We start from the raw sequence: 9110 nt of genomic DNA, 5'->3' as shown, positions 1-9110 counted from the left end.
AACGTATGTTGAGCTTTTTTCAGCTTTTTCAGCTATTTTTCAGTCTTAAAATGCCAAAATACAATGGCATGCATTCCTAAAATAAAGATGTGAAAATGAAACATCGACCTTATCATGTTGAGATGATACATCGGTCTTACGAAAAATTTACATTTGAGCTTGGGGAAAAACATCTGTTTATACAGTGTTGCCAGATATTTTCCTATTTTTTCAAAATTCAGCACTAGTTTCACCTTAGGTTGAAAATGAAAGTTTACTAGAAAGAAATTTGCTTTCATATTAAATTTGATCAGTTGTATAAATGGTCAGTGTTGTTCCAATCCACATGGGTGTTGCCATAATTAGGGTTAAATAGCGAGATGTGGTTATTTTGAACTTTGTACAAGTTTTAAAAATACCAAAATACCATGGTATGCATTCCTTAAAAATATGTGGAAGTGAAACATCAACTTCACCATGTTGAAATGATACATATTTGGTCTTATGAAAATTTTACACTTAAGCTTGGGGAAAACATATGTTTATACATTGTTGCCAGATATTTTCCTATTTTTTCGAAATTTAACACAAGTCTCACCTTAAGTTAAATGATGCGAAAATGAAACTTCACCTTCACACGGAAAGTTTATTAAAATGAAATTTACTTTCATATTAAATTTGACCAGTTGTATAAATGGTCAGTGTTGTTCCAAACCACATGGGTGTTGCCATAATTAGGGTTTAATAGTGAGATGTCGATATTTTTATAAGTCATAAGGGTTCAAATAGCGACGTTTTCACATATTTTTGTGGACCTGAGAGCACATCAGACATATATTGAAATTTGCGATATAATACACATTTTATGGCAAATGATTAAAAATTTATATTTTTGAAATTTAACAGATCTCAAAAGTAAATTGTATAAATCTAGTGATATGTACTTAAGTTAAAGTGTATGTAGCTGGAATGAAAAGCTGTCCATATGAAAATTTGACCTTTCGTATTGAAGATATAGATTTTTTCACCAAAACACCTAAGGTCTTTTAGGGAAAAATCTATATCTTCACAAATTTTTCAATTAACATTAATTAATTGATTAGTGGTCGGCTTTTCATCCCAGCTACATACAATTTAAGTACACATCATTAGATTTATTAAATTAACTGTAATATGTGATGCGATCAAGCAAAATCAGTCGGAACTCGGAAATATTGATTTTGAGATATAGCCAAACAAAGGCAATATTTCCTTTTGTTTCCTATTGTTTTGGAAGCGCTTTAATTGCTCATATCTTTGGAACTGGATGTTCAATTTCAATGGGGGTTTCTGCAAAATCCAGCTTTGTAAATCCTTTTTACTATCCTATAAGAAACTGAACATTTATTATTGCCGAGTTCCGACTGATTTTGCTTGATCGCATCACATATGTCAAAAAATAAAAAAATTCAATATGCATAATTTACCCTAAAATTTTTATTGTATCGCGAATTAAAAAAAAATCAAAATTATTTTATATCAGAAGGTCATTCCTCGTATTCAAAATGCAATTTGGTATGTCTGATGTGCTCTCAGGTCCGACAAAAATACTGTGCAAAGGTGGGTGACCAACCCCTTAAAATACAACACAGAAAACATCAAACATGTATACTTTAAAATATACATAAAAGCCATAATGTTTTTAACAATATACACATACTAGGTAGGCTAAAATAAATTAAAATAACATAAGATTGTTACATTGCAAAAAGATGCATATAAGAGTAAGATAATGTTTAAATTACGCCTACCCCATATTATTAAAGCACACATCTCAACTATACTTGAAAAAAAGATATGGGGAAGAAATGGGCAAAAAACTATATAGATCCAGCAAATGTCTCGAAAGATATGAGAATAGTCAAAGACAATAACGCACAGAACCTTTTCACAGCCAGACAAATTAATGTCCAGTTACCTTTCCCGAGAGGAGCTCGCAGGAGAGTCGAAAGTATGAAGAAGAAATGACCATTGAAATGTTGCATGATATTGTTGCTAATTCTCTGTCATTCAAGCATTTCCTGCTCATTGATGACATGAATTTGTATGAGCTTGTAAAAAGGAAGCAACTAAAATTAAGCTTTCAAGACTGAAGGAGATTTATATGAACACTTTTGCAGATACTTGCAGGGTTAAAGCGAAATAAAAAATCACCAAATGTTGATAAAAGTTGTCTGAGGAAATATCCGTTTCAAGTAGAAAAAGAGGACTACTGGGCACAGTATACCTATGACATGACCCCGGAGAGGGTTCTCCTGGTTAAAGGTATACGGGGATGTGTCACGGAATGGGGGTACCTTAGCAATTTTGGTATGTCGATTGGTGGGTTTGCAGTGGAGACAATACACCAAATTGGGTGCATTAAGGCAAAAGTGCCCATAAAAGCGTCAAATTAGGACAAATTTGTGTGCTTTTTGGGTGTTTTTTGTGAAAAATTGGAATACTATAGCTGTAACTTTAATATGGTGTCATTTTAAAATTGAAAATGTATCCACATTTCACTATTAACTCCATTTATAGTGGCATCATCCATGTGGTTTATTCATGGCAGCGATTTAAATAATATAAATCCTAAAGTGAGACATACGTTGAATTTTGAATATATGTGATAATAACTGGCAATACTGTATAGAAGGAAATATTTTCCAAACTCAAATTTAAAATTTTAATTCACATACTAAGTGTTCTTAGGGTAATTTTTAACCTTAATATTTCGTTCATTCCACAATAATTTTAAGGATGTGTACTATTTTAAGACTTGTAAAAGCTGGAAATATCTAAATATTGTCATATTAACGCCAGCTATGGCAACACCCATATGGCTTAGAATAACACTGACCATCCCAGATGATCAAATTGAATATGAAATTAACTTTCTTTCTAAAAAGATATGTTCCATATGATTATGATTATGATTTCTTTATTATAGAAATGCAATTTGGTATTTTTATGACTTGTAAAAAGTTGAAAATTTCCACAAATCACAATTAAACCCCAGTTATGGCAACACCCATGTGGTTTAGAACAACACTGACCATTATAACTGATCAAATTTGATATGAATAAAAACTCTCTTTCTAATAAATGTTCCTTGAAAGGATGATGTTTCATTTTCACATCATTTAACTTAAGGTGAGATTTGTGTTGAATTTCGAAAAATAGGAAAATGTCTGGCAACACTGTATATACAGATGTGTTTTCCCTAGCTCAAATGTAACTTTTTCATAAGACCAATGTATCATCTCAACATGCTGTGGTCGATGTTGAAATCGGAACACTACCATATGGTTTATGAGCTATACAAAGTTGGTATATTTTCATACTTTGAAAAAAATGAAAAACACCCCTATTTCAAATAAATGGTATAACCCACCCTGACATCTGGTGATTATTTTTATACTTTCATTGCAGCATCTAAGGTTTGACCTATTCATACCTTATAAAAAAAAAATCATATTTATATTGTGTATATTAGTAACACTGGCTTCAAAACTTGACAATTTGACTGCTGAAAAATGCAAAAATTGTGAAAATAGGCCTAAAATTGAAATTTGCCTGTTACCATGGCAACGGGGATATTTTTCCGAAATTTATCCCATGTGTGTTAGTTTGAGGTCAAGGTCCATCAAATATGAAAGTATAAAGAAAATCTATTTTTGACCGTGGCAATAATATTCTCAAAAATAACAGATAGTTCCTCTTAAATGATGACTCCGGCAATCATAACATTATGCCTTATACAGGGTGTCCCAGAATGATTTGTACCGTGTTTGCAAAAATAACTAAAAATAGAAGACGGGCAGTGTATCTATTTTTGATACCAGCATTATAATGTTAGACATATCTCCTACTTATTCTGTTAATTTCAGCACGCTACATTTATTTGTTTTGGCGTGGCATGCAATAATGTAAAATCGATGAAAAACGACTCGCATACCTTTGAAAAATGACACGATACGATTAAATGAAGAACTTGGGATGTTTGGCACAGCATTTCGACGACAACTACTGTTGGGGTTGCGCCTTAAAGCTTACCGGACAGCTGCAATGTTCGCTCTAGTGAATCATCTTTGCGTCTCAACATAGCTGCCGGTTTGCCAGTAATCCACGCTGCTGTACAGTAAACTGAGGAGCCGTCTTTCCTGTACCACAACCAGTTCGATCTCTGAAAGCATTTCAAATGACATGGACCTCACACCACAATAACTATTAAAACTACCGCCAAAGAGAGAATGGGATTAGGCCACAAATCCTTAATTCCATATAATGATTGCTTCGTAACGTCATAAATAATAGATAGATATCGGCTATTTAGTGGAAATAGGAACAGGGCACAACTAAAATACCTGCATAACTTTTTCCAAATAACTTTGCGCTGAACGGTTAGTAATGTTACAGATTTTCAAAATAGGTTGCGTTGTCAAAACTTAGAATTCACCATTTTTACGCAATCTTCTGTAACTTCTACTAGAAATTATTCAGTGCAATGACGTCATGGTTATTTGTGCTCATAAGGCATAATTTCGTGCTCTAGATTAAACATTGTGCTTGTGACCTTTATGATTAAAGTTGTCACAAAGTGGTGTGGGGATATTTTGATAGCGTGTCCCTTCCCTTTGAAAGGCGGAGGGATTGTCCACTGTCTCTCCAGATTTGGTGCTCATGCTAATTAGTGGGTTTTTTTAAATAACTTTAAAAAAAAAGTAACCTATGGAGCGAAAAGGCACTTAATGGTTACTTAGAGAATAAACGATAAGAATTTTTGTTTAACAAGCTAAGACACAGCCACTGACTAAGAATAGGTGTTGGTTGTCCAGAAATTGTTTGAGGCTCGGTTTACCGAAGCCATCCTTTTAATTAATCGCCAAATAGTATACAGGTATATGCTGTAAATAAATAAACACGTGATTGATTATTTAATAATAAATAATATGGCACCATATTGAAATGTTGAAAATCTTATGATAATTACTCTATTAATAATTATAATACAAAAGAGTGAATATTCTCAGTCATCCAGTCCTTAGAATCGCAAGATTTTGAATTAAATCACATACTGGAACTTACATTTATTTTATTTATTTTTTTTGCAACTTGCTACGTTGCGTCTGAAACCATCAGAATTCATCAGGCAACTGACCCGCTGGACTGTTAACCTTTGTATGGAAAGTTTCGAGCAGCAAGCCTTGCAATCATACCCGGGCATTAAGCCTAGACTCTGGTTACGTTTCGTCGATGATACCTGTGTGGTTATTGAACGCACCGAATTAGAAGGTTATGGATTAGTGTGCGGTGATGCTGATTGTTCTGCTGCTTATGTTGGCGAAACAAAACAAGCCTTGAAAGCTAGACTCAATTAACATAGGAGGCCAAACACAAATGAGGCCCAGAACTCCGCCGTGTACCTTTACTTGCACTGGTCATAATATTGACACCGAGGACGCAGTGATGATTCTCGATAAGGAGGAACAGTGGCATAGGAAAGGCATCACGAAAGCCAACTGGGAGAGAGTAGAGAAGCCGTCACTTAAATAAATAATAAGAAAGGGGGACTGAGACACAACTTATCTCAGGTATCATCACCGGGCCATCAAGACAATTCCTAGCCGTCTCAAAGGGTCACATGACCAGCCCAGCGGGTCAGTTGCCTAATGAAATCTGATGGTTTCAGACGCAACGTAGCAAGTTGAAAAAAAATGCAAGTTCCAGCACCGAACCTGGATTTGATTTAATTCAAAATCTTGTAATTATAATACAACTTCAATACCTTAAATAAATATCTGAAAAAAAGTAACTAACCCCACTTAAGGGTAGACGAAGTTTTGTTGGTCGAAACAACCTAAAAATCGATTTTCATTATCTGGATCAATATATTATTGAAAATTAACACCTTGATGTTTTGCAACAGTTCATTCTACAAATCGTATACTCTGCAAAGTTGCTTAATCTATTGTTGTTAATTAGTTATGTACGTTTAAAAAGTGTTGTTGTTTCAGCCCTCTTCACAACGTTACTCAAGAACCGCAGCACCTATAAAAGTATATCTGTGATATTTTAATTCTTCTACACGCTCGCTATGAATTGAGCAATGCAATTTTTGCCAAAGCTCACTACCATTCGTAAGATGATGTGAACTACCAAATCACAACAGTTTAAAATAATTAATAACCTTAAATAATGGCTATTTTTTAAAAAGGGGCTATTGTATTACAATTCTGTAAAATGCGTTGGAAGCAGAATTTATTTCTGCGCATTTTGACACCTCATTTGATACGATAGCCCAGAAAATAAAAACACCGGTCAAGTTAATGATGAGGTCCAGATTTGAAAGTTGCACTTACATACACACCCCAACAATACAAAAACACTCTGATATCATTACACAGATTTCCTTCCATTACACTAAATACCGAATCAATACAATTTACTGCAACTTTTCAAATCTTGGGTTGCAATGATTTAAATGTACGATGTGACGTCAATATTTAGTCAATTGCTGCAAATGAGGTGTCAAATGTGCAGAAATAAATTCTGCTTCCAACGCATTTGACAGATTTGTAATACAATCACCCGTTTTTGAAAATTGGTCATTATTTTAGGGGGGGGCTAGTTACTCTTTTTTTTAGATGTTTAGTATACATAATGCTATACAGACCACAAAAGAATTAAGGTTACAGTTTCGTTCATTTATTAATTAACAAATAATAACACCTATAAAAACATCTATATAGTAACGTTGTAAAATAAGATGGTATAAAGTGCACCGAATGACGCGAATAAAATCGCTCTTAAAATACAAGTAACGACATATTTTCTGTCTTAATAGGGACCGGTCAATATTTATGCCAGAGGAATATGATTTTTTGGGGAGGTCTTATGTGGGAATATTTTTGAGGAATGTTTTAAAAGTTTTTAATGGAAAAAAAAATCGGAAAACAAGAGGGGAATTCGAAAATTTTGAGCGGATGCATGAAATATTCCCACTCCCCTTGTCATACATATTAAGCTGGTGAGTGTACAATAAGCCCAATCGCCATTGTAACTTCCGGTTTTTGAGAGCAGTTTTGGGATACTTTGACCTCTGATATATCGGGAAAATGAATGTAATTGTTATTAATTTATTTATTATTGTAATAATGTTATCATTAAAAATGTTTAAATAATTAAATTATGAAATAACCATGTTTTTTAATTTGTTTTTATTCTTGTAAATCATTTTAGATTATATTTTGTACGTACAAAAAAAAATTCTCCTGAATTTTCCAATTAGGTCAGAGGGCAAAGTGTCCCAAAACTGCAAAAACTGTCCCACAATGCATCACAAACTTCCAATGCCGATTTGGCTTATTTCGTAAAAACACCGCGGTATTGTTGCGATACATAAGCGACGGTATACATTCACTTATAATTTACATAGCCAACAAGATGTGCAATCTATTATAAAATCACTATGTTTTCCTTTATGGCGTATCGAAAGTCTATTATATCCTTAGAGTCTAACTCTTGTCACATAAGGCGCCATAGAATACGCAACATTTCACCAACACTTTTCAGCCAATTTGATTGTAATAATTCATCCAGTTATTGCATGCGACGTCATTGCCCGGCAGTATGGCTAATTGTGATAATTTCCATTGTTCTTTGCAGTGTGCGTACGCATCGTAGTTTACTCAGGGCACGTGCATTTTAAATCACCCACCACATTTCATATAGTACAAGAAAGCCATTGAACAGTCGAGCGGTTCGGTCAAGCATATCGATAGACCAGTCCCTCGCCTTTGTTGATAAACAGTGATATCAAGTGGCTACACCATGTTGTGACATTGTCAATATTAGGCGAAAGTAATCCTATTATGGCACATTACAACGTATGTATACATGGTTATGTGACATGACAACACGTTCCTTTGGTCACCTCAGTCACCGATAGAAAACCTCAGGGGGGCTCAAGAGATGATGTGAAAAGGAAAGATTTATTTAAGGCAAGGTAATGTCATAAGAGTGTGGCTGCAGATAGAAACTGTGACGATATAGAGAGAATCACCAAATGGCAAGTACTATAGTATCTGTATCTGTCGTCGTCAGCAGAATCCTCACATGTATAGAGACAACATCGTAAACCTTGACTTAAAGACGATGACTTGAATGGACTAGCCATAGTAAGAGTTGGAATTCATGGGAAAGGTGGACACGAATATACTTGTCGAGATGGTATGGTTAATATAAGGGTACTATACTAGGTAAGAGGGGCAAAAGACAATTAAGTGGATGTAGACCAGTCTCCATACGTCATTGAATGAAACAGATTTGGCGTACGCTGTAATTGAGTCGTTTTGTTGAACGAATTGAAAGATATTCCTACAAAATCAGCATGATTTTCTGGAAATGGAATTAGAATCCACAATTATAAGCTTAAATTTATCACTCATTCATAGCAAAAGAAGATCGTAACACAGTGCTTTGTAGTGTTGATAAGTAATATAAAGTCATAAAAACATTTGAAATTGAAATTATGGAAACGAGTCAAAATTTCAACAACAAAAAAAGGGAAAAAAACAACAACAGCCAAGTCGTCGCCATGCAACGTTTTTTTAGTTTACACTTAGATTGTAAAACATAGTTATTCACATTTATCTTAATTTAACACGTGCATATGGCAAAAGAGTACACCATTATTTTATAATATTGTAACATAGGCCTAGTGTCAATAAAAATATACTTATCGTGAAAGCGTATAATATAAACAACTCGTTATATAACAAACACAAGCAAATACGCACACAAACTCACTCGACACACCCACCGACTCACCCCCCCATAGATTAAAGCACGCTACCTCACATCTACCCGACATTCCATAAAGCGACGGTTCTGTGGGCAGATAGACTGGCAGTGGAAAGTGGGCGTTATCGATTATGCACATGTATTTGGTATCGCATTGGTTATTTTGTTCAAGAAAATCAGACAAAAGTAACATACACACTACACACACACACACCCCAACACACCCCAGCCATCACTACAACCACATGCAACCCATTCGCGCCACCATCCACCCACGCACATCGAAAGTTCTAGTGTAGTACACTATG

The sequence above is a fragment of the Amphiura filiformis genome, chromosome 14 (genome assembly GCF_039555335.1).
Source record: "Amphiura filiformis chromosome 14, Afil_fr2py, whole genome shotgun sequence".
NCBI lineage: Eukaryota > Metazoa > Echinodermata > Ophiuroidea > Amphilepidida > Amphiuridae > Amphiura > Amphiura filiformis.
The sequence above is the reverse complement of the archived record's forward strand: the minus strand, read 5'-3'. Positions refer to the sequence as shown.